The 26,968-nt window shown below is 49.6% G+C and overlaps 1 long non-coding RNA gene across 1 annotated transcript in view; it reads left to right on the top strand.

The window, feature by feature from the left end:
• Positions 1 to 25,426, top strand: part of LOC144316958 (uncharacterized) — a 41,808-nt gene extending 16,382 nt beyond the window's left edge. Inside the window, exons 2-3 of the long non-coding RNA XR_013382785.1 lie at positions 3,753 to 3,908; positions 25,286 to 25,426. This is a non-coding gene — a long non-coding RNA (uncharacterized LOC144316958). The remainder of the gene's footprint in view (positions 1 to 3,752; positions 3,909 to 25,285) is intronic.
• Positions 25,427 to 26,968: the final 1,542 nt, after the last annotated feature.

Raw genomic sequence — 26,968 nt, 5'->3', positions numbered from 1 at the left:
ACCGTTTTTCCAGACTTGCCAATTATTCCCACATACATTTTTCTTTTTCTGAACCATTTAAAAGTAGGTTGGAAACCTTCCCGTCTGTATTTTCTAAGGACTAAGAATTCCCTTCTATAACTAAAGTAGAATTATCAAAATTAGCAGACATAATAGTTATGTAATGCTATTATCTAATCCGGGGTCTATGTTAACATTTCTACAGCTACCCCAGCAATATTTTTATAGTTACTCCCCCACCCCTCCCTGCCCCAGCTTAAGACGCGATCCAGGATCATATATAACATTTAGTTGAAATACCTGTTTAATTTCCTTTACTTTGAAACAGTTCTTCAGCCTTTTTTTTTTTTTTTTTTTTTTTGGTCTTTCTTCATCTTGCCATTTTTGAGTACAGGCCAGTTATTTTATAGAATGTCTTTCTCTTTGTGTTAATCTGATGTTTCTTGTTATCAAATTTGTTTTTCTTTTCTTTTCTTTTCTTTTCTTTTCTTTTCTTTTCTTTCTTTTCTTTTCTTTTCTTTTCTTTTCTTTTCTTTTCTTTTCTTTTCTTTTCTTTCTTTTTTCTTTTCTTTCTTTTCTTTTCCAGAAATACCCCTGAGATGATGCTGTGTCTTTCTCAGTGTGTTATATCTGGAGACACATCATCTCTATTTTCCTCATTACTGGTCATGTTAACTGGTCTGTTAACTCGGCTAAGGTAACATCCACCAGGCTTCTCCACTGTAGAGTTTTTATTTTTCCCCTTGTAAGTACGTTATCAGTGAGGAGATACTCTGAGATTCTCCGTGGGGCTGCTTGGTGTTTCTCATAGGGCAGCGGCTGAGTTCTGGGAATGAACATACCCAGAGGACAAAGGAAAGAACACGACCTTTTGGTGATCTCGCCTCAGAAATCACATACCTTCACTCCTATGGCAGTTTCTTAGATGAGACAGCCACAAAGGTGCACCCCAACTCAAGGCGGGGGGCTCTAAAACTCACGACCACACAACGCGTAGGGTGTCAAGGTCACCTGTAAGAACAAATGGGATTGACTCCTTAATTTCTCTTTCTTCAGGGGATGCTTGGGTGGCTCAGCGGTTGAGCGCCTGCCTTCGACCCAGGGCCTGATCCTGGAGTCGCAGGATCGAGTTCCCATCGGGCTCCCTGCATGGAGCCTGCTTCTCCCTCTGCCTGTGTCTCTCATGAATAAATGAATAAAATCTTATAGAAAAAAAAAAAAAAGAAAAAAAGAACGAGCTGCAAGTGTTGGCCTCTATTTTTGAGAGATGCCGCCTGGCGCTAGGCAGCAGTAGGGCGCCCACGGACTCGAGCCCTTTCGTCCCCCCTCCCACCGTGTGGTCAGCCTGTTTGATCGTAGGCCTCTGAGAAGCCTGTTCTCAATGCCCAGTGGATTTTTGGACACCCGGTCGTCTTGCTGCCCCCCAGCGCAGCCCTCCAGATGACAGGGGACATACTCCTATGAGCCACGTTGGGAGAGGAGAACACAGACAGAAGAGGACCCTCACTTGCCTTCTGTGCCTCAGCCACGTACGAAGAACGGTTGGTCTTAAAATCTCCTTGCTCTTCAGCCCTCCCTGGATGTCACTTTTAGGCTCCGGGGCTAGGATCTGCGCATGTCTTCCTGCGCCGAGGCCCTCTGACTTCCATACTGTGAGATTCCTAACGCGGTGGAGACTTTTGGGGGAAATTTGAAAAGTCTCATCCCATTCAAGGAGTCGTAGGTCAAAACCCGTCCGATCGTATACTTTGAACACACATCGTTTGTTGTACAGTGATTAATATCTCCGTTACGTGTAGATGCTTGTAATATGCTTACAGCACAGATAGGTCTTAATTCACATGCTTATAATATGAATAGGTTTTAATGCACTGTTTGGGGGTAAAAGTGATTTCATTTCTTTTTTTTTAAAGATTTTATTTATTTATTCATGAGAAACATGCAGAGAGAGGCAGAGACCCAGGCAGAGGGAGAAGCAGGCTCCATGCAGGGAGCTTGATGCGGGACTCGATCCCAGGACCCCGGGATCACGCCCTGAGCCGAGGGCATACCCTCAGCCCCTGAGTCCTCCAGGCATCCCAATTTCGTTTCTTTTTAAGGGACTCCCATTCCCTGTATCCTCTGATGTCTTTAGAATCCTCATTGTGATAAATTTAAGAATACTGAGGGTCCTTTGTCCACAAGGGCCATAGTTACCCATGTGAGGTCTGTTAGATGAAGCCCTTTTGTTCCTGTTCCTGCCAATGGATCCTCAAGGTGCTGGGTAAGGAAGGCTCCAGCATCAGCCACACATTGTGCCCCAAATGAGCCTTTCCTCAGTTTACCCCCAAGTGTGCACATATGCTATTTCCCTCAACTCTATACAGATTTTTTTGCTCCATATAAACAACCGAGGATACTAATGACCTAGAAAAGCATTGCTGTTAATTGATAATATAACTCAGTATTAAATAACCCTAAAAGAGGGCCACCACCTAAATTTCCTTTTACTGAAAACTTTTTCTCCTCTATTTTTTTTTTTTTTTTGAGGGAAGGTTCTGACTAACTCTACACTCAATAGATGTTCATTGTTCTCTATAATCCTTGAAATCCTGGGCTGTAGCATCAGTCACAGATTCCAGGTGACCTCAAACTAATCTCCGAGGACAGTGGATGGTTACTAGCTAGCTTTATCTTTGTGTGAACAATTCCCTTAAGTTTTCCAAAACAAATGGCAGCAAACCCAAATGTAGCGGTGTCTCCATCTCTAGGAAGTAAAACTGCCACTAACTGCACAAAAGACCATTCCCTTGCTGATAAGTAAACGTTTTAACAAGTTGTCCTTGAAGAAGCATCACGGGCCACAGGAGCAGAAATTGGAACTGGCCTTGGGATTGGCAGAGGATGGAGCTGCACGTGTCTTCAAGTGATGGAATTTGGAGGCCCCCGTGAAGCTCCCCAGAACCCGGCCCATCCCAGTCACCCTCCCCCAGGGGAAGATGCTGTGGGGATGCTAGATTCCCAGTGCTGCTCAGCAGTGGAGCAGAACCTAGTTCATGGGAAAGGGAAGCCCAGTGGTCGGCAGCCAGAGCTCTTCCGACCTTAAATGTTTCTAAGACTAAAAGTAAAGGCAAACAAAGGCAGGAGGGAGAGTTTGTAAGGATGAGCAAGCCGTCGCAGGGAGTCCCTCTCATGCCTTAGTGGGCTGCTTCCAGATAAATTCGACTGGCGGAGAAGAGGTAGGGGGTCCCCTTTGGTGGTTGCAGGGCTGGAGATGCATGTGCGCCACCGTGTGTCCTCTAGGGTCGCCTAAAATTAAGGGGCCAGGGTGAATGCTACTTCAAAACTGCTTTGCTATTGTCCCAGCCACTCTTCGGTCGTCCGTGTAAACTCTGGGCATCCCCCCTCCTGGCACACAGTCCCCTGCTCGGGCAGTACTGGAGCCAGGGCCCCCCACCTGTCCTGTCACTGGCGAGAGGCCTGACGTGGTGGTGGCGATAAGGCGGTTCTCAGGGCTTCCCCGGCTGCCTGTTCCCTGGATTCATCTTCCATATGTACCAATGCATTTGGAGGACGACGCCGGGCAGCGGCCTGAGAAGAGTCGGGAGGGCCCGGGCAGCTTGCGAAGCCGCCCCCACGGGCCTGCCTGGCTTCTCCCCGCCTGCCTTGGACACCTGCAAGGGGGAAGCGCAGTCGGTCCCGGGCCGTCCAGAGGGCAGCGACTCCTATGTCCTCACAGTTGTTGAGTTCCGTGAACTTCACTCTTTTTACAGCACGTATGGAATTCCCACGAGGGAGCGTCCGTGGGCTCCCCGGAGGAGCAACTACACCCAAGTCGCGCTGTGGCTTCCAGCAGGTTACGCGCCGGAGTCACCCAGGCCCACGGAAGTGCACTGACTCCACCGAGGAGAAACGAAAAGTCTAATGAGGTAAAGACGGAACAGTCTTCAGTGAGCGGGAAGCTTTGTCAGGGGAGGGCTACTGTGGATCCGAGAAGAACCTCCAAACCCACATGCAGGCACCTGCAGTGTCTGAGTTCTGCGGCCCGTGACACGGGCTACTTAGCCCTTTGCATTTGACGCGCGGTATTCACGATCAGTGCTCGAAAACCCATGAAACAGGGCGAGACGCTGAGTCACCTACGATGCTTTGTGTTGGATTCATTGAAACCTTAACTCAAAAATGGTGCCTCCCTATACAGGGAATCTGGAACGGGGCACGCTTAAGGGTTGGCTGATGCAGCAGCTCAGGCATTTTGTGGGCGGCCGGGCTCCTTAGCTCGCTTTCTGCGCCCCCCGTCGAGTCAGCCCCATCCTAAGGCTGCCATCAGCTTGGGCTTCCTTCTTCTCAGCCGGGGGAGGCAGGAAGACAGCGGGGTATAAATCTTTCTCATCCGTTTTCTTGGCCAGACTTGATCACGGGCCCACCCTGAACTGGTAACCATAGCCATGGGAACGACACACACGTCTTGGTTTAGAGCCCAGAGCGTCTCACTTTGTGCTGAGAATGGGTCGGGTCGATCCCTTCGGGCCCTGGGGCTGCCATTTGTTCCTGTCCAGAAGCCACTGTCACATCTGGCCAGTCGTCTCCAGCCAGAGCCGACTATTCCCGTTATCCCACAGTGGCAAACACTCTCATTTTCCATATTTGTCATGTCATGAAAAAAATGAAACAATCGGATGAGTTTGTCTATTTCCACATTATATAAGATGGGCCTATATGGGGCCACCTCTCGCACACGTCCGTACGTTTAATATCTCTGATCTTTAGATTTTCATGGTTTAGGAATCGTTAATACTTAAAAGCACTCATCCGTGTCAGGCAACAACTGTATTAATTCATTTAATCTTCACAATGGGCCCATGGGGAGTTACTATTTTTATACCCATTTCAGAGATGAAGAAATTGAGAAGATAAAGTAGTTTGTCCATGAAACACTAGTCGGCACAGGAGCTTGTGGTTGAACCCAGGGTAATTCCCAAATCCTTCGTCTGAAAGTTTGATTTGGGATTCTCTGGAAGAGACTGCGATCTATTCCAATGGGTATTCCGCTTTTGTCGATGATATATCTATCGGCTCATAATTAAAAAAAAAATAAAATTTTTGGTGTGACCCAGTGCTCACACGGTGAACAGAGCATCTTCATACTTGCTCTTACTAGGAGGCGAGCATTCTGCTATTTCTACTCCTTTCTATGTTCTTCCATTTTTTTCTTTTTTCTTTTTCTTAAGAGAGGGAAGGGGAGGCACAGAAGGAGAGGGAGAGAGGGGGAGAGAATCTCAAGCAGGCTCCGTATCCAGCATGGGGCCCAACTAGGGCTCGATCTCACACCCGGGAGGTCCTGCCATGAGCTGCAGAGTCAGGCGCTTAACCCACACGGTTAAGGAGGGCAGCGTGATTCAGATGCCCCTATGTTCTATGCTTGAAGAAGCTAGTTGTGACTCTCAAAGTTAATTCTAGTCCTAATAATAGGTCACGATCCGTGTTTAACGCTCTGGTAACAGAATGGGATTGATTAGAGCGATGCCTTGAAGATGCCCAGTAATCACTCCTGAGCCAGAGCTCCAGTTCCTTAGGAAAGATGGGGGGACACAGGCAGAAGGGCAAAGGGCTCGCTGCGGCTCGGTGCCAAGTGACCTCGAGGCTGCCCGGTAGTGGGGAGGCTCCCTCGTGGGTGCAGAGCTGGAGACTCGGAGTGGGGTCCGCAGCAGCCAGGAGAAAGCCGGTCAAAGCCACAGGGTGAGGTCACCGGGGACAACCTGCAAAGTGAGGAGACAGAGGCCCGGGGTGGGGGGGCTGACGCTGTGGGACGGAGCCACCACATACGACAGGCGCCAACGACGTCCAGAGGCTCTGGGTTTAGGGTTCAATAGCAGGCGGGAGCTGCCGTGCTTCTCCTGACCTACGTCTTCCACCCGAGTCGCTAACCCTTGCCGTTCACACCATGACCCGGCTCGCGGCCTAGCCCGACCCGTCTGCTAGCCGGGGCCCCCGGCGGCCAGCCCGCCCTCGCCCGCGCAGGCCGCCAAGCTGACGGACACAGACGCGGGCATTCGGGGCGGCCGCGGGCCACACTCCGTCAGCCCCTTCGGGAATCTCACCACTATTCTGTGAAAAGCCCGAATATTTTCCCTCATGTTCCAGATTGGGAAACTGAGGCTCACAGGGGCAGAGTCCCTTGCACGGGGAGTCGCGGGGCAGAGCTGACCGGGGCGGCCCCGGGGCCTGGGGCTTGCTGAGCTCAAGGCCCTGCGCACCGTGGCCAGCATCTCTGGGCCCTGCTGGCTGCCCGCTAGGCCCGCCGCGGACTCGAGTGGGGTTCGCTGCCGGAGCGGGGCAGTTACCTGCTGCAGTTGTTCTCGAAGTCCGTCCCATGCTGACACGACTGAAGCCAGGTTTCCTGCCCTCTGCTCCTGTGCCCACTGCCGTCTGTCCCCCACCCGACATCCGCTCTCTCACCAGCCTGCCCATGATGTGCAGCGTTATCCTGGGCTAAAATCCTCAAGGGGTATGACCTTGGCCGTCTACACTGACCACAAAAGCGGTGGAGCGCCTGCCTTCGGCCCAGGGCGTGACCCCAGGGTCCCGGGATCGAGTCCTCCATCAGGCTCCCTGCAGGGAGCCTGCTTCTCCCTCTGCCTGTGTCTCTGCCTCTCTCTGTGTGTCTCTCATGAATAAATAAATAAAATCTTAAAAAAAGAAAAAAGGCACAAAGCCTGGGCAGTGCTAGGCCTTGGAAACGGGTCCTACAGTGTTGTTAGAACTGATTGGCGGAGGTGAAGTCCGACACTCCAGGCTGAGTTAACGGTAGGAGCAAAGACATAGAGGAAAAATTCATGGCATGTGTGTGCAACAGAAAGTGGGATGCGTGGGAGGAAGTCGAGGCTTAATTAAAAAAAAAAAAAGTGAGGTCAGGTCATTACAGAATTGCATGCCACCAGCGTTTACTAGGTAGGCGATGCAGAGCTGGGCCCGCCGCCCCTCCTTGCTGAGAACCAACATCCGGGCGGTTGGAAGGTTGGCTCAGCCCTCGGGGACCCGGGGCCGGGTGAGCGAGGCTGAGGGGCAGAGCAGGCCGCGTGGTGGCCCCGGGGACGGTCCTCCCGCTGCAGGTCACCTGCGAGGGCCTCGGGAAGTCGGCGAGCCCCCCTGCTTTCCCAGCTGGGGCTAGCTGCGTGCAAGGGGTGCCGTCCCCAAGCCCCACTAGGCTCGGCCTCCCTTACCACCTGCCCCCATCGGAGTTGCTAGCGGAGCCTGGGGGGTTTCGGAGGCTGAAGGGCCCGAGGCAGGCCCGTCCTAGGACATGGCGGGGAGGTCAGGGGCCGGGAGCCTGGAGCAGGCCTTTCTCTCCTGGCTGTGCCCGGGGACACCGGGGACACTGGGGACACCGACACCCCGTTCTTGGCCAGCATCCAGGGCAGGGCTCTGGCTGCCCACTTTGGGGCGCCGCCGGGTCACCCCAGCTTTAACAGCCAGCCACTCAGCCCCCCAGTGCACAGCCCCTGAGCAGGCCTGCGGAGGGACAGAGGCCCGCGAGGACATGGTCGCCCCCCAGGGCCACGCCGTCTAGCATGTGGATCCCGGCCCCGGGGGCTTAACTGTGACCCGGAACGTCTCTGAATTAAATAAAATTAAAAATCCAGGTCTGCGGTCGCACCAGCCTCGTGTCAAGGGCTCGACAGCCTCGCTGGGTGGGAGCGACTGTCCCCGGTGCACAGATGTGGCCTTTGCCATCGATGCACACATTTGTGTCCTTCCTCCCACTCTCGCCTAGACTCCAGCCGTTTCTGCTCCCACCAGCAAAAGCCTTGGGCGCTCCAACGACTGCAAACGGCGCTTTTTTCCCCCCTCAGGACATGAACAATTCAAAAGCAGGTGACCCTCTCCTCTCATAACCTGGGAAGCAGCTCAGTGTAGACGCCGGCACTAGTTCTGGGCCGCATTGCGTTTGCTCGCCCAACCACGTCTCCTAAACCTCGTCACACCTAAATTCTTAATCTGTCTCGGCCCCAAAACGTCCACGGCAACTCATTGAATCGTGCGTCTCATCTTTGTTATGAAAAGCCCCCGGGGAAATGGCCTTCCGTTCAGTTAAGCGTCCTGCCCGGTCCCCCAACAGCCTCTGCTCCGCTGGTGGCTGGTTCCCGGCCCACGCCTGCCCGCTGTGCCCTCTCCAACCTTCGGGCGGTGCAGGTGGCCTGCTGCTGCCCCACGTAGGGTACAGATGTCACGGGGAGGCGGCTGTCCAGCCAGGGACTGTATCCCCCAGCCCTCCCTGCACCCCGGGTTTGGCACTGACCTTGTTATACCATCTGCCGGCGTCAGGGAAGGAATTTGAGGATGAAAAGGGAATCAGCACTGGGCAGTGTCTATGGCAACCGTAAGAAACGTGCGGGTGCACACCGAATTCTCTGACTTCCAGAGGGCAAACTCGAGTTCCCTCCCACACCCATCTCCCTCGTGAGTCTCACTACTTTTCTCTCCCCTGACCAGCTGCTCCAGCTATCCCGCTGCCACGGAGCCAGCCCAGGGGCCTGCAGCGTAAGACATCAGGGTGGAGAAGCCGGCCCGGTGTAGCAGGAATCTCCGATGTTTACAAATTATCCAAGGTGTAATGTTTGTGCTTAAGCTGCCCGGTTATGGGATGATTTGCTGATGATCCACTTTAGAGCTTTGAAAAATAGGTACTTTCATATTTCTGTACTTGTGTTTCGGGAAAGCCCTAAAATTCAATAGTCCTCTTGCATATCTCAAAGACTAGTAACTGCTGGTTTTAGGTCAGCACATTTTTTTTGCAGACTGTCTAAAAAAACAAAAAACAAAAAACAAAACAAAAAAACAACCCTTACTTTTCTATAAAACTAAGTTTCTTTGCCACTTATTAGATTTGTAGCTGATTCTTTCAGAGCTGACTTTCACCTTGACCCGTAACAATAGAAGAATATGAATTTTTTGGAAGGCGGTAGCACTGCCTTTCCTGGACAGAGCCTAGCTCTTCCACCAAGAACAATCTAAGAAATATTGCAAATCTGATGCATATGATTAAAGTAACTCCCCTACAACCTTTTCTTTCTTTCTTTCTTTTGATTTATTTTTCTAGGTTTGAGTGCACCTGCCTCTGGCAGTTATTAAATCTGGTGCCACTCATATCCTCCATCTGATCACAAAAAAAGTGCATCGCAAGACAGTGTCCTTGTGCTCTGGTGAGACCCATCTTCAGACGGACACTCGGGTCCACGGCGAGGCAAGGGACGGGACGGGATGGATGCCAACTGGGGTGGGCCTTCCTGTGGCAGAAAGCACGTGGGGCACGACAGTCACCACATATAGTGGGTCCCTTGGTGATTTCCGCAGGGTCCTGAGCAGCCATTTCAGACAGTGGCTACGGAGCAGGCTCGTCCCAGCTCAGGCTCAATTATAGCTCAGATTATTTTTATTTCTAAGCAACCAAGAGAAGCAGGACCTGGGTCTCTCTCTTCATGTGGATTTTATTTTTTCCAAAATGGAATAGCCACGAAGATAAGTAAGTGCTGTAACAGCAAGAGAGCATGGTTTCTTCCAAAATGAGGATCATATTCAGAGCATCCCACATCAAGACACCTGGGGTCTGGCAAAAGGTCAGAGTTCCAGAAAACGGAAGCGACCTAATTAAATAGCCCCTAAATAATTCAATTTCATGGGTAAGCGGTATAGTTTTTAAAGGGTTCCAAGGAAGCCAGATCCCTCTGTAGACATGCTGAGTCTTGTCGCTTGCCTGGTTGTCCCCATCGTCGTGTTCCGGATGGTCCTGGATGCTGCACCCCAGCCGGGGGTTCTTAACGTGTGGCTCCCGGCACAGCTGCATCACGGTCACTTGTGTGGATGATATAAAATTAGGATTCCCGGGCCCCACGAGTCTGAGGGTGTGGGACAGGGGATCTGAGTTTCCAAGCGGGGGACCTGATTCTTCTGCTCACTGACGCCTGCGATCACCTGCCCTCGGCGCTCCCTGGAAAGGCCCAGGTGCTCTTCAGAGCAGGGCACTGCAGCCCCCCCGCCGCCGAGGCCCCCCCCGCCGCCTGTGGCTTGTAACCGCTGGCTCCACAGTGGGGTCCTGCGGGGGCACCTGTGGGCCCCAGCTCCCCGGCCGTGGGGCCAGGCCACCGTCCTGCATTTACGTTTTGACAAGCGCACCCTCTTTTTCTCTGCAACCCCTGCAGATCTCACGTGAAAATGAAAAAATCACCGGCGCTGAACTTTACCAAAGCAGGTTGCAAGCAGCTTTTTTAGCCACTGATTCAGATGCCACAAAGGTCAGCGGCGGCGGCTGGGTGCTGGGCCAGTGGGGCTCCCCTGTCCTTTCACCCTTAAAGGGAAACACCATTGAGCTAACCTGATGACGTATCTGTCTTTATTTTTAAAAAAAGAAAAAAGAAAGCTCTATCTTGTTAACAGAACTGAACTACTCTTGAGCTTGGAGCCTCATTCTTCCAGCTTGTACACGAATCTGTTGAGAACTTCGTACTCAGTGGTAAGGTCGACCGACTGGTTATCGTCGTGGCACAGTTTGCTTTGTGACGCATGTATACTTGAGAAACCTGATTTGATTTTAGCTCCCGAAAATAATTAATGAGGGCCCCTGGGTTCTGGATCTACATCCATGTCTAACGTGGTTCACTAAAAATAGACCACAGTCCAGGTGTTGGGATTTCTGGACCCGCTTCCACTGATTACCTGTATTTTGATATTTATGGGACTAGGCAATTCCCAGATATTTCAGCTCCGCTCTTCCAGTCTTTGGAAGAAAAAAAAGAAAATAACGATGACGATGATAGAATCTCCTCCCCTCCAGAGAATTAGCGGGGAGACGAGAGACGGAAGAAAGCAAATGGAAATGTTCGAATTAGGGAAAATGTAATGAAAAGCCAGGTGTGAATCGGAACAGCAGTTGGCGAGATGGGGGGGACGGTGGTGAAGAGGACACGTGTGTGGCTAGGGAGCACGTAAACCGAGCGGCACGCAGCCTTTCAAGAAAAGTTTTAAGCCCGTTTCCACAGTGGATAAGGCCAGAATGTTGGCACGTTACAGAAAGGGACGTGCCAAGACTCTGAATAAATTCTAATGGAAATAGCAATGGATCACCTTCTAGGATCATCTCAGAGGCCACGGCACTACAGGCAGCAGACTCCTCACAGCCCCTCTAGAGATGACACACACGTCCTTCAGCCAGACACAAAAACAAATCAGAACGAGATTCGTTTCTATACTCACAACCTAACACCCTTCGGGATCTGAATGCTATGCCCGCCTAGAGCAAAGAGCGAAACTGGAAAACTGTAGAGCGCGAAAGGACTCCGAGGAAAGAAGACCAAACAGGGTCCCCAGGAGGGCCGAGAAGCTCTGGTGTACGTATGGTGACGCCGTTTAAGCCCTCGTCTATGCTAACCACCATCTGTAAGTGGAGACCCCAGTCTGGTGGACGTGGTGATAGTTCTCACCAGCAGCACCTTGCTCTTCTTTTCTTTCTCTTCTCTTTCTTTTCTTTTTTCTTTTTTTTTTTTTTTTTTTGCTAGACATGTCATGTCTTTCTTTTCTACTTATAGAGTGAAAAGGAAGCCTGCTAATGGAACGAGTCTTTCCCCCCTGGCTCTGACACTGTAGTCTGCATTGCCCAGCTTGCACCCTGCTCCTTGAGTCATCTCTCAGCGCATTCCGGAGACAGGAGACCCTGGATTAATCCGTAGAGACCCAACGTGGTGGCAGGCCGCCTCCTCTGGGACTTGCAGTTCCATCTCCCATAACCCACGGGGTGGTGCCAACAAGACACCTGGCCAGCACGTGGGAGACACCCTGCGGGCATGTCTGTCTCTTCGCCTTTGCATTGCCCTGTGCCTGTTGTCACTCATGGAAGGAGTGTGGTGGGATGAGGACACCACACTGGCTGGGGGTGCTGCCAGAGGGAAAATGTTGGATCTTGAGCCTCGCTGCCCCATTTATATCACTGGACATCCTCTACTGTTATCTCAATTTTGCCACCTGGGGGTGGAGGGAGCAGTGTTTGCTACACGGGAGGTGGCTGTTGCAACCATTTGGATGTGACCTGGGGCCGCCAGGGACACATGCATGAGTGAATCCCGTGGAAGCAAGGACCGTGAATGGAGGCAGCGGCTCCGACGGGGTGTGCCTTAGAACAGGTGCTGGAGTGGCCGAGTCTTCCCGGTGGTGACACAGACCTGGGCGGTGCCGGTATCCAATGACCGAGTGAGGGACACATGGGGCTTTGTCTTCGCAGCCTTTTTCTGTCGTGGCTCACTGCAGTGGCTTGAACGGCATGGATTCTTTTTTTCTGTTCTTTTTTTTTTTTTTTTTTTTAAAGATTTTATTTAGAGAGAGAGATTTTTATTAGAGAGAGAGAGAGGCAGAGACACAGGCAGAGGGAGAAGCAGGCTCCATGCACCGGGAGCCTGATGTGGGATTCGATCCAGGGTCTCCAGGATCGCGCCCTGGGCCAAAGGCAGGCGCCAAACCGCTGCACCACCCAGGGATCCCTTTTCTGTTCTTTTAAAGAGAATTTAGCAATTTGTGGAATTTCTTTAGTATCAAGCACTTCGGTAATAGCTCATCGACAAAGGGAAAGTTCCATTGTGAGTCGTTTCGTTTTTGTAAGAAAGCAGAACAGCATCGATTTGTTCTTTTGCTCTATTTTCAGGATACTCCCTCCCTAGAGATTCGTTTTTAGGTGTCACGCTTCCCCTCCCTCCCTCTCTCTGGGGTGTGAGGGAAGCTCTGCATATGCGCCCCGCGAGACTTCTCGGAGGTGATAAATGCGAGCTTCAGTCTCCCATTCACAGGCAGCAGCTGAGAAGCCAAGAAGCGGGCGAGGGGGCGGAGCTGAAGGTGACAGATTGATGGAGATAAGGAGAAATGCACTTGGAAAGGAAGGGAGGAGCGAACCAGGCAAGAGTTGTAAGAACTGGGGAAGCAGGTCTAAATTGGATCTCGAGGTGGCGGGGTGACAGCCAAGTTTCCTATGGGGGAGTGAGTCGCTAGGCTGCCACGTTTGAGGCAGCCTGGAAATTCTGAAACATGAGAATCCAAAAAAGCCAGAGAAGGGGGATAATCTCCAAAGGGGCAGGAGGCGAGGCTGGGCCTCCTCTGGAGCCGTTTGCTGGGTTCCTGTTGTGATTTGATCAGAACCGTCGGTTTGTCTGCAGAGGATTAGTTGCATGTCAGCCACGTGAGGGATACCTGGTCTCAGAGAGCTGACCGCCGGGCCCCGGCGTGAATCTGGGGTTTCCAAGGCCCCTCCTTGTCTTCCACAGGGTGCCTGTTTTCGGGCTCCGTGGCTTATGTCAGCTCAGCCTCCACTGGCTCCTGGAAGTTGCTAGAAAGGGATGATGCAAGTGATCTACCCCCTTCAAAAGTCACTGCCTCACAAAGACATCCTTCTCTTCACCCCAACCCACGTGGGCTTAAAGGAACGCCAATCGGCAATCTCCACGGACACCTGGTACCCCTGGTCTCCAGGTTCACTGGTTCTCTGGGCTTCCATGGGCTCTGTCCTTGTGTCCCCCACGGGAGACACCCGCTGTTCCGTGCACCTGCTGTCCCCTGGGCTGTGTCGCCCTCTGGGTAGTCAGAGGCTCCAAGCAGGGGAGCCGGCTCAACAGCTCAGCACTCCGCCTAGCTCCAAGGTTCCTAGTAGGACCCAAACGAAATATCCAAAGTGCCCTGGAAAGCAATACAAGTACAACCCAGATGCAGAACTGGTCTTAAAAAAATTTTAAAAAGCACCTTTTCTTGCTTTTGCATGTCTCTAGGCCATGCGTGTATATTTAGCTGCACGAGCCCTTGAGTGCATCTCACCACACAGATCTGCAGAGTTCCTGATGCCTCGTCTTTTGAATAGTTCTTTCTCTGCCACCCTGAAAGTGTCATAGTGTTCAGACCCCAATTAGTACGATTGTGCGTTTACACATGGTGGTCAGCTCTTCCCTGTAAACAGAAGTTAAGAGCAGCACGTATTGAACCGAACAGGAGCTGGAGAACGTGCTTCTGTAACGAGTACCTTGTATCATCAGCCTTAGCATCCTCGGAACAAATTGAATCCACTAATCCCCACAAGGCCGAAAGATGAACTATCTTATTTTTGAAGACAAAGATGAACTCAGTGTCAGGGTAGTGCAAGAATATTATTGCCATTTCTTTTATTATCATATATAGTACCTTTCCGCTGAAAAGCCGAGAGACATTTTACAAAATCTGACAGTGATCCTCACAACGTCCCTCCGGGCCGAGTAGGCTTCATTACAAACAATAAATAATAACCGCCCTTTATTTTGAAACGTCTCCCGCAGAAGTGATTACCAGCAGGATGGAGAGTCCTGATGCGTGGGTTCTGAAGGGCGTCTGTTTCCCGGGAGTTGGAGACGACAGCAGGTTCCCGCGGGTCTCCATCAAAGTTGTTTTGATCCAAAAAGCTGGTTGCATCGGGACGACTCCAGTGCACCGGAAAAGTATCTGTCGTAATTACCGGCATTTACTCTCAGGTCGAAAGAAGTTTAGACCATGGTTATATTACCTAAGGTAGATACGGGAGGTGACCCAGTTCACTGACTCCCGGGAGATCTGCCACCTGCTAAGAACCACCTACCGGCCTGTCTTCCAACTGAGTTCTCCTGGTTTAGGGTCTGGTTGTTGTTGTTGTTGTTGTTGTTGACTAGTGTTGTCAGTCACACTGCCTGGCCTCCTTTCAGAGCTTCCTCAGGCAGGCACCTCATCGTAAGGCCCCCGTGGGGAATGGGCCCTGGGCACGTCATATTTGATACCAGGCGTCCTCCTCTCCCCGGCATCAGAGGCTGCACACCCTGCTGGACGCCTGGCCCGAAGGCAGTCAGCGGCTGAGGCGCGAGCTGGGCACAGAAGCATAACCTGAGCCAAGTCAACGGTGTCTCCTGGGCACTGCAGGTGGGAGGTGCCAAGGGAATAAGGGGTCAGCGATGGGGCAAGAAGATGCCGGGGTCGGGTTGGGATGGGGCTAGGTCACGAGTGACGTAAAACGATCCGTGAGCTGTGGTTGTGAGTGAGCAGACGCTTCAAGACGGAGAAAGACGCGGAGATTAGAGAGCGAAGAAGCCAGTTCCGAAGAGGAGACAACAGAGGCGAGTGGAGAAGAGGTGGTGCCCCATAGACTGTGGCGAAGACGCACCATGGCCAAAGACTCCAGAGAAATCTTGGGTTAAGACCCACCCTTCTGCTTGGGCTCCAAGGCTTGAGCTTGAACCCCACTCTGGCTCCTCTTTCTGTATCCCTGGGGCCATTTCTTTGTCCTTTATCCCACTTGTATGTCCCCAGTACCTGGACCAGAGAGTTCCTTAGGACGGTGGCCTTTCCAGTCTGAGATGGAGAATCAGATTCATTGCTGCATCCACTTCCCCGGGGCACGGATACAGCCACAGTCATTCACTTACAAAAAGAAAAAACAAACCCTTCTTCGAGTATATTGTTCAACAATCTTTGAGGTCAGTGCTCGGTAGATAACTCCTCAACGGGCGCATTGCGAGCTGCCCAACAAGCTTAGTTGTACCTGATGTAAACGGTAGGAGGATGGGGGTGGAGTGTGCAATCCCAGTGCACGCTCTTCCCAAGCGCTTGTTTCTGTCCTACCCAGTTACGTTAGCGTCCGAACTCACACTCAGAATAAGTCTGTTATATGTTACTCTTCTCCTCAAACGCCCCTTCCAGGATCACTTATTTTCTTTGGCCGTCTAACATTCCAGAGCCATGGGACTATCTCTCTCATTGTCGTTCTCTGGCTTTGATCAATTTTTTTTTTTAATTGCTGAATATAGCTGTCACTTTTGAGAAATAAAACTGGAAGGACTCCTATAAAGTGTTCACCATTTCATTCATGTTTATTCTCCTTCGCAGTATTTTGTTAAACAATTAAATTACTGTTAGCAAATGGCAATTGCGGGGCATAAAATGCAAATGTCTACGATATCAAAGAAGTTTATCTTGCTGATAGATTTTAAGTGCTTATTGTCGGATCGGTCCTTTTCTTCTAGAAACAAAAAGATAATAAGGGTGCCTATTACGTTCCACTTAGATTAATTAATGCGTTTATTCAAGAAATTCTGGTGGTGTCATGAGTTAATGATACGGAAAGATGGTGATTTGGGAGCATATGGTCAGTGTGAAAGATAGCTGCCCAGGCACAGAGCGGGCTAAGATTGAGTGGCCCAATGTCTGGGAACCATTACTTCTTGTCTCTTTAGAGAGGGAAGCCCTCTTGAGCCATGACTAGTTGAAATCCCTCACATTTCCTTGAGGAAAGGAATAGTTTGGGCATCCGTGAGCTCTCATGTTTTTCTCAGCAATAACCTGAGAAACTTATTCTTCCTTCATGTCTTCCTTGTTTTACCAGTGTCTATTTTTCAAAGATGTTTTAGTTCTTAATTTATTGAAAACTTTTATTAAATACATACTTAATGAGCCATTGGAGCTCCTGATGAGCACGAGAGAACAATCCTTAGCACACAGGCTTTAAAGAATTTCAGTTAGTTAAAAAAAAAAAAAAAAAAGTAATATTTCAGCCATTTTGTACACATTTTTCTCCTGGGGTGTTTGAGATATTGAAAATTTCTGTCCCTACCTTCTGATATTTCTAGAGACTACCAGGGTGGGAACAACTGTCTCTGTGTTCTTTCAGATTTCTCAGGGCGGCCTTGGTATCAAATATGCAGGCCCACAGTCAGCTCCGGTGTGGGATGGCAGTAATGTGGTCATTACATCTTAGATCTTCGTGTCCTTTCTTGCTCGTGGAATCTTGACTTGATTGGTTCTTCTCCAGGGCACATTGTTCCAGCAGAGGCTGACCTCTCATCAACTCCAAGGAAGTTGGAAAAAAAATTAATCAAAGCCAGAGAACGATAATGAGCGGTAGTTCCATGGATCTTGAATGTTAGACGGCCAAAGAAAGGACGTAATCCTGGAAGGGGTGTTGGAGGGGAAGAGTAACATATAACAGACCTGTTCTGAGTGTGAGTTCGGACGCTAATGTAACTGGCTGGGACAGAAACAACTTCAATTTGTGTGAAATTTAAGAAACAGTGAAAAGGACAATAAGGGAATGAAGTGAAACTGAATGGGGAAAATCAGAGAGGAAGATAAACCATGGGAGTCTCTTAACTCTGGGGAAAAAAACTGAGCATTGCAGAGGGAAGGTAGGTGGAGGGATGGGTTACTGGGTGACAGGCATTAAGGAGGGCACATGGTATGATGAGCACTGGCTGTTACACACGACTAATGAATTACTGAAAACTACATCTGAAACTAATGATGTATATTATATGTTGCAAAATCGATTTAAAATTTTAAAAAATTCTAAAAATAAACTAGCTTAGGCCTCATCCCCCTTTGCTTTTTTTTCTTTTTAAATATTTTAAAGTTCATTTACTTGTTTTTAGTAATCTCCGTAGTTAATTAATGTGGGGCTTGAGGCCACCACCATGAGATCAAGAGTCACACACGCTTCTGACTGGGCCAGCCAGATGCCCCCGCCCCACTGTGCTTTTAAATGATTTGGCGTGGTTGCCTCTATCAAGGAGAAATGAGGGGAAGCCTGCCAACTTAGACCAATCATGGTAAGTTTGCGACAGAGGTCGGCCTAGCAAGAGGCTAATAGGGAAACTTTATGGAATTCTTTCTTCGTTCTTAAAATAAAATGGAAAGAAGAGAAGATATTTTTCTTTCTCCTCGTCTTGCTTATGGGGGTGCTATATAATGATCTGATAGCTGGAGCTGCTGCAGTCATTTTGTGACCATAGGGGGACTGCTAACACATTGGCAACTGGCAGGCTGGACGGATGGAAGGAATCTTGGCCCTGATTGATCATTTATTAAGCAACTTTATTAACTCATTCTGGAACTTCTCTGCCTCTGGATTATTTTCTTTTTTTGGATGATGCATCTTAAGTTCCTTCTAGCTGCATTTTTCTAGATATTTCTGTTCCTTGAAGCTGAAAGTACGTGATGATAGTTTTCAAAATATTAGCAATAAACTTACTCATGGAATCTCAGAGTTGGGAGCAGCTTGAAAAATAATCTATCCAATTATACAAATTAAAAGTTTGAGGGGGCAACCTATAATTGCCATCAGATGCTGTGACAGTAGGCTTGCACTGACACCCCGAGATTATCACAATGACCTAAGAGGAGGTATATTATCTCTAAGAGGAGACCTGTTATGAACTGAATTGTACCACCCCACACCTTCTCCCGCATTTACACATTGAAGCTCTAACCCCAAATGTGATTAGATTTGGAGACAGGACTTCTAAAGAGGTAATTGCAGTTAAATAAGGTCATCACAATGGGGCCTGAACCCAATATGACTGGTGTCCTTACAAGAAAAGGAAGAGACACCATGGATGCCCATGCAGAGGAATGCCCAGTGAGGACGCACAAGAAGGTGGCCATCTACAAGCTTAAGAAAGAGGCCTCCTCAGACCCACCATCATGTCGATGTTGGACTTCTAGACTCTAGAACTGTGAAAAAATTAATTTCTGTTGTTTAAGCCACTTGGTCTGCAGTGTATTATTATGAGAGCCCCAGCAAACTAATATAAGATCCAAACAAGATTGCTTTAAATAAAAGGCACCTTTATTATCCCATATGACATAGACAGTTCTAGACTTAGGACATTTCCAAGGCTGATTAATTAATAGCTCAGTAATGTGAACAAAGACCCAAACTCTTTCCATTTTCCAATTCTGTCATCTTCAGCACCCTGACTTTTAACCCCTAGGGTGTCCATGCCCAGATGCAAGAGAGCTGTATCAGCTCCCGTGCTGCTGCCACTCACAGCTGTTTAAGAAGCAGAAAAACCAGCTTCGCCTCATGCAAATCTATTTGGGTGAAGAAGCTTCTCCAGAGCTCCCCCCTCCCCATAGTCCTTTGGTCATGTCTTGTTAGTCAGAATTGTGTCATGGGCTTTTGCCTAAGTAACCCCTTCAAGGAGAATGGGGTCACTGTGATGGCTTTAGATCCATTGTGAATCTCTCCTGGGGGGCAGGAGGGGGCTCAGCCTCCCCCGAAGCATGTGGCTCCTTGGTGTCTGCTAGCTACGAATTATGGGATGGGAAGAGGGGACAAGTCTTGGACAACAACCAACAAGGTCCCTGTTGTGTGTGTGTTCCATTTCCCGTTTTGATCCCAAGTACTCGCCCGACACATCATGTGGTTTGTAAACTTGCCAGGGCAGGGAGGACCACAAGGGACACCCCCCAGGCTTCCCCAGCTCTCTTTGACCTTATTCCATGCTTACTAAGCAGTTTTCTCATGATTGATTAGGCTACCTAACTACCTGGATGTCTGGTAGGAAGTGTCCTGGGTAGCGGCTGATGTAATCCGTGGAGGAGAGGGGTGTATCACATGTTTTAAATTAATAGCTTCATGTTCTGACCTCACGTCACAGTCCTAGGTGTGTCACGACGGTAAATACTTTGTTCTTGTGTGCTGGGCACTCCAGGAGATGCGAGATATTCAGAAATGAAGAGGATGCTGCTCCGAGGGCCTCTCTCGGTTGGAAGCTCAGAGTCCCAGAGGTGGCTGTTGGGGTCACCTTTGAGGGAGCACATGCCAGACACGGGGTCAAGTGCTCTCCAGGTTGCATGGCTGTGCTCACTGTCGCTTTCTGATTTCATTACCTAGGATTCCTCTTCTCACTCCTTCTGCTCCTGCCACTCTGGTCCACGAACTCTCGAAGTAACACTTTTGGGAGTAATTTCTAACCTGGAATACGTTTCCCCCAGGGATCCTTGTGGCTAATTCTCTTATCCCTTTTCAAAAATTGGCTCACAGGTTACCTTCACAGAGAGGCTATGGAAGCTTCCAGTGTCCCGATGCTTCCCATCGCCCTTCTCTGCCTAGCCTTTTGCCACAGCCGATGTGACCACAGGGCATGCTGTGTACTTCACACACGGCTTTTATTTATCGCCAGTCTCCCCCTACCAGAATATAAGGTCCTTGAGGGCAGGGATTTCTGTCTGTTTCCCTAATGTCTACAGTAGCACCTGACACATAGTGGGATCCCCAAAAAACACATTTATTAATAAATGAATCATCTCCAATACGTAGAATTGTTACTCATACGAATTGCTCTTGATTACAGAGCAAGGACACGGTGGAGCTAAGACTTGATTCCAAAGCTTTCCAATGGTAGAGCACACCTGAAATGCCCCATATCCTTTTGAGTCCATAAATCTGCAAAGACACGTAGCAGACCCTGGGTCATGGTAACCCTTGGAGACCCGGCTTCCACGGAGACCTCATGGAGGTAGAAATCACACCAGCAAGGTGAAGAGGGAACATTTAATATGAAGAATCGTAAGCTTGCAAAAGGTAATCAACAACTAAAAGGTGTAAAAAGGGCCCCCGAGAGGTAGAGAGGCACTAAGTAAAGAAAACACTGCTTCCCCTAGGCTGAGAGAGAGCGTCCAAGAAGGCACTTCCAGGCACCAAGGAGCAGCTCCCCCGTCACCCCCCCGGGCCGAGTGGCTCCCTGGCGCCCCCCAGTCTTGCAGGAGGTGGCTGAGGCCGGCCACTGGTCACCGCAGGTGCCAAGCGGGTTGATGGCCTAGTGGAAACCTCACACCAGGAGTGAAGTAAGGAAGATCTCTGCCTCCTGTTCTGGCCCTTGCGGAGCCCCTCTAGTACCCTCGGTTGGCAGAGCGGCCGTGGTCTAGCCCGCAGAGGAGAAGGGTTCACAGGGACCTGCTCCAGCATCACGACACAGCAAAGAAGGGCGCACCGGGAACCGTGAGGCGATCCACGAGTGACCGGCCCACCAGCCAAAGATCGCCCGAGAGGCGGTGGGGGGCAGCCCTGGCCCTCCCGTCTCTCCTCTCCACGACGTGGGAAGTTCACGGTCTATGACCTGCCTTAGCCGCTCGTGTACATTTTCTTCCCATGTAAGTTGGAGAACGGATGCTGCGGTCCTTGTCGGTCCGCTTAGGATTTTCACGTCACCAGGTGGGGAGGCAGATGATTCGGCCGAGGAAAGCAAGATTTTGGTGAATACAGCCTACCCTTGTTTTCTTCCACAATTAATGTCTTGTCGGTCTCTTCGTGCACTTGAAGGAAGGACTGGAGAGCTCCCATTTCTGCTGCTCACACCGCTGCGCCCTCCTCCTAGGCCCTGGGATTCATGGGTGGGCCCAGCGTATCCCTGCATCTCCTGTCGGAAAATAAAGACTGTTTCCTTCTGTGTGTGGACATACAGAGACTTGTGCTTTCCTCCTGGAGAGGGCTAGAAAACCTGCCTGAAACTCCTCAGTATTCTTTTAAGAAATATCAGTTTATTAAAGCTTCTCGTTCCTCAGCTTTGCGGGTCTTTCGCCTGAAAATATCGTGCCACGCTTCCTCCACGACGGTGGTTTCCTCGTGCTCAGGGTAAGGGTTCAGGATGTCATTTCCACGTCTGCTCCTCGTAGGCAGGCCGTTCATGATCTTGCTGCCCGGGCATCATCGTAACCTTTTCGAAAGCAGCAGAGCTTGTTTCAGGGGAGAGGTGAAGTCCATTAAAGACAACAGCCTCTCGCAGAGTCGGAGCTGGACTACAGTTTGGCTCAGACGGTCTTCTCATTGGTTTGGGGTTTCGGTCCATTGAAGGAAAGCTCTGATTACATCTTACAGCAGGCCCCTAGGCAAAAAATGTGCTTTATCTGCACAATGACGGTGGTTCCCTTTCCTTTGACCATGTCCCTAAAAGACACTGTACGCTAGGGAGCAGATGCTTCCTCTGGGGCGCCCCATCCTCCCACCTGCATCAGAGCACTTTGTACATCACAGAACTGCGAGGGAGGACGCTCGGGTGCCCTGTCTGATGTTCACGTATCCACTTCAGTACCTTCAGCAACAGCCTTGGATTTTGCAAACCCCAGGGTGGTCTCTGTATTAAGCACTTACAGACTCCAGATCCCAAAGTGAGGTGACGCCCCCAGAAATCCCTGCCCCATGCAGGGAAGGCCAGGTCTTTTGACTTTTTTATTTTTGGTCTTTTGACTTTAAAAGCTAGTTGAGGGATCCCTGGGTGGTGCAGCGGTTTGGCGCCTGCCTTTGGCCCAGGGCGCGATCCTGGAGACCCAGGATCGAATCCCACTTTGGGCTCCCGGTGCATGGAGCCTGCTTCTCCCTCTGCCTATGTCTCTGCCTCTCTCTCTCTCTCTCTCTGTGACTATCATTAAAAAAAAAAAAAAAAAAAAAAAAGCTAGTTGAGGAATAAGAAGGGAAACCATAACCCGCGAATGTCGCAGGGCCCATTAGAAGGAAAGTAGGCTTGCTAGTGTCTGTGATTTGTTATCTGAAATAGTCTTAGAATGAGCCCCCCTCAATAAATGAGGGGAGAGGAGGTAAATAACTTGGATTTTTAAAACCATATACCTGTGAGCCTGGGGTTTGAGAAGGGCACACTGAAATGTTCCTTGCATGCATCCATATCACTAAAAATAATTTAAAAAGATTTTTTAAAATTTATTTATGATAGTCACACACAGAGAGAGAGAGAGAGGCAGAGACACAGGCAGAGGGAGAAGCAGGCTCCATGCACCGGGAGCCCAAAGTGGGATTCGATCCCGGGTCTCCAGGATCGTGCCCTGGGCCAAAGGCAGGCACCAAACCGCTGCACCACCCAGGGATCCCACTAAAAATAATTATATTGAAAAGTCACGCCCAGCCTTGGGAAAACATCATCCAAAAGTAAAGCAGACTTCCTTTGCCCTTTCATCTTTTGGGAGAGGGATTTGTCTACTGGAAGACCAGTCCAAGAGGACGGACCACTCTTAAGATGCCACTCTGTCAGTGTTTGAAGATTTCAAGACAAACTGAGAGTTTCCTGGTCAAACAAAAGAGTCCACGTGCTTTGTGGGCAAAACCATTGTACAAGGCAAGTCTTTTCCTTGATGAAAATGTAAGTTCCTTACTAAACTCCGATCTCCTCGAGGGTGGGCGCCGTAAACCCGTTTGCGTTGGTGTCCCTGATGCTGGCTCGGTGCGATCTACAGCCAAGCGATCAGCCAAGGACAGGGAGGAGGAGAAGGGAAAAGAAAGAACATGAAAGGAGGGGAGTGGAGGCAGGGAGAGGGAAGGGGAGGAAATTTCAGGCAGGTGCAGAGACGGAATGCAGCAGAAGGGAAGCCCTTCAGACGGGGGCGACCATGGCCGAGGGGGATTGTTTGCCCTTTCTCCCTCCAGTGTGTTTCTTCCTTCTTTGGGGTGATTTTTCTTGTCCTCCCAACACATTTTAGGGGGCCCCATCTGCTTTTCATAGCTTCCAAGCATACATTTTTACTGTAGTGAAAGCAGCAACGGGGGGTACCAGGCGGGGTCTCCTGACTCGTCCCTGCCTGACTGCGCCACCTCGCCGTCACGACACGGCTGGAGGGGAAGGTGGGCATCTTCGTGTCATGTAATCTCTCAGAGAATGAGGTACATGAGAGCTGGATAAATGTCTGTAAAGAAATTAAAGCTTTTCGGATGAAAAAAAAAAGGAGTCAAGTAAAGGTGAAGTTTTCTTAGAGACGATGCCCTCGATGCTCTTGACTGACAACAGGGTCTTTTGTGGGGATGCAAGTGACTTTTGAACTACTAACATTTGCAGGATGCTCACTTAAAACATTCTTAAGGCCTCCATTAAAAACAAATGCATTTCTTTGACTTTTATGTTTTAAAAGAAGCCTCGTTTTAAGACTGTAATTGAGGATTAATTACACTGCCCTTTTCCATAGATCTCAAAATACCGTGCAGTTTTCCACATTTAGAGAAAGAATCTCAGTATTTGATTTTTTTTTAAAGATTTTATTTATTTATTCATGAGAGACACAGAGAGAGAGGCAGGGACACAGGCAGAGGGAGAAGCAGGCTCCATGCAGGGAGCCCGATGCAGGACTCGATCTCGGGAACCTGGGATCATGCCCTGGGCCTAAGGCAGATGCTCCACCGCGGAGCCACCCAGGCATCCCTCCGTATTTGATTTGAGTGGGTTTTCCTAGACCTTCTCTGATACTTCTGGTACAACCATCAGTGTATGACATTTATCAGTCAGGACTACCTCTTAGGAGTGACACTTCCTCGTGTGGCTTCAGAGAATAATAGATTGATTATTTTTAGGTGCTGACTCTATACCACGGGGTTATGATTGTGAGTGAAATGAAAATAGCGCACATGTCGTGTTCTGAATGTACCTTCTTCACACCCACTGTCACTGCGGGTTTCCACTCATGGCGCGAGGCACTGTCAACCTCCAAAAGCCCAAGCTAAAACCCAGACTGGACCTGGGAGCCACCAGGGACCCCTCTTCCTTTGCAAATCCCACAGTCCTGCCAGTTATCAGTCTTGCAGATCCCGTGTCCTTGCACCCCCAGCCCCCTACCCCCCGCCGTCCCCGGGGCACTGGGAGTTCACGCTCTCAGCAACTTTGGCCTGCAGGCCTGCTGAGATCCTTTATGGCATCTCCCCATCACGACACTGATGCATCTGTCTCCCCAGTGTATCATGGTTTATACTTGATGAAATGGAATCCAGGCACTATTTGTCTAACATTTTATACCTTATGAAGGTACGTTTTAGATATGGATGGGCGGAACAATTTTTAAAAATTGAATTTATTAACGGCACAAAAGCAATTTTCTCACCAATTATAGGAACGCGTTTGCTTTTGTTCAACCTCTTCAAAAAAGTTTTGCGGGTGAACTTTTTTATTTAGTTTTATTTAACCTACGTGGAGAAAAGGAGACAAATCATTATATTTCCGGCTTGATGAATTTTTGTAAAGTGGACCTTGGCGTGTGACCCTGTAATTTAAATTAGACCCAGGAAATGGAACATTATCAGTCTCCAGAAGCTTCCCTGTCCCCTCCCCTAGGCCACATAGTGCCCTTCCCCTCTGCCAAGGACGACCGCCTGCCTGACCTCAGCCACCACAGGCCTTTTCCTGGCTTTGCACTTTACGTGGTAGTCAAATAGCGCATCCTCCCTGCGTCCGGCCTCCTTTGCTCACTGCGAAGTTCCTGAGATCTGCTCATGTTGTGATGCTATGTGTTTTCATTCTTTTTTTTTTTTTAATTCTTTTTTATTTATTTATGATAGTCACAGAGAGAGAGAGAGAGAAAGAGAGAGAGAGGCAGAGACATAGGCAGAGGGAGAAGCAGGCTCCATGCACCGGAAGCCCAATGTGGGATTCGATCCTAGGTCTCCAGGATCGCGACCTGGGCCAAAGGCAGGCGCTAAACCACTGCACCACCCAGGGATCCCTGTTTTCATTCTCAGTGCTGAAACATCTGACTACTTTTGACGACATCATCCTATCAATAGGTCACATCTCAGAGCACGACATACAACCTAGGTAAGGCTTTCTTTATTGTTATAAAGTAATATTTCAAGTATTATGGACGCCTTGAAGCATTTTGGCCAGCGTCTCCTCCGATCTTTGCCTCCAAGGGGGTTGAGGGAGACTCCGGGCTAGGAGGAGAGGACTGAGCTGTGCCATTTCCTTGTGCTTGAATTGTTCGTATCATCTACAATCTGATGTCTCTGCAGGAATCTTTTAAAACCCGTGTGTTAAAAAAAATAAAAATAAAAAATAAATAATAATAAAATAAATAAATAAATAAATAAATAAATAAATAAATAAATAAAACCCGTGTGCTCATTTTGCCAGGGCTAGTTTAGCTGAAATTAGGTAACATAAGCCATAAATCCACTTGACTGCGCACACGGTGGGTACAAAGCGTGTGAGACGAGAAGCGCCCTGCCAGGAACCCTCTCAGCTTTGACTAGGGTAAGTAACACACGGGCCTCTGGCACATGGGAAAAGTGAAGGTCTTCACATTAATTCATGTATTAATTGCTAGTAAAACTTAATTTTTTAGATGACAAATATAATGAATACGTATCAACAAGTTCCGATACTCCCTTTCCTACCGTAGTGGGTCAGCTTGCCGCCCTCCCGAACGTCCTCCCACTTTGGAAACCGCTGATGGAATAAATGGCTTCAGGAGCACCCGCCCAGCTCCGTGCTCACCTCCTACCTCACTGATCTACCCTCCAAATAGCTGCTACGTCATGTTTTTTGAATGCATATCTAAGTAAGGCATTTCCATGCTTGAGACCACACTCGCCGCCCCCCTCCCTTCATTAGCTCTGCAAATTGCCTCCAGCCTACACGGCCAAGCTGTTCATCCCGCCCTCCGGACTGAGCCGTCCCCTCTGCCCACCTTCTCCGGGCTGTCCCCTGGTCATGCTGAACTGCTTGTTGTTGTCCTATCATGAGCCACGCTGACGCGGGCCTGCGTAACTTTGGCTGGTTTGGCGTCCTTGCCCAGAAGGCATCTTGCCACTTGCATGCAGGACTAATGCTCTTCCATTTTTGCAACTTCTCCTAAGCATCGCCTTTTCCACGGACTTTCTCTTGTCCAGCAGTGGGATTTTTGCAGCCATCCTCTGCAACAGGGCTCTGCCCTCCACTCCTGCCCCAGCCTCTGGTGCCGGCACCTTCCCAAAAGGAACCCTCTCAGCAGACAGTGATGGTCTACAAATGACCAAATTCATCAGACTTGTATAAAAAAAAAAGTTACTGGTTCTCAAACTTCAGAGTGTAGCACAATCATCTGGAAGGATTTGAAAGCACAGATGGTTGGGCCTTACTCCTAGAGTTTCTAATTCAGTCGCTTGCGCTACACAGAAAACATATTCTAGAAACTTCCGTCATAGCTCCCTTACTGTAATGTTGGCAGTAGTGGAGCAACCTGGCTGAGGTGTGGGTGCAGTGGTGCTGTGGGAAGATTCTACACCGTATTTCAGACTAGATGCTAAATAAGGTTTCTCTGCAGCAGCGCTATTGATATTTGGAGCCAAGTAATTCTTTGTTGTGGGGGCTGTTCTCTGTCCCGTGCCTTCAGGATATCTAGCACCATCCTCGGCCTCTATCCACTCGCTGCCCTCGTCCCCTCT

Source organism: Canis aureus, chromosome 7 (genome assembly GCF_053574225.1).
Source record: "Canis aureus isolate CA01 chromosome 7, VMU_Caureus_v.1.0, whole genome shotgun sequence".
NCBI lineage: Eukaryota > Metazoa > Chordata > Mammalia > Carnivora > Canidae > Canis > Canis aureus.
Note: the sequence above shows the minus strand (reverse complement) of the source record. Positions and strands in the feature narration are given on the sequence as shown.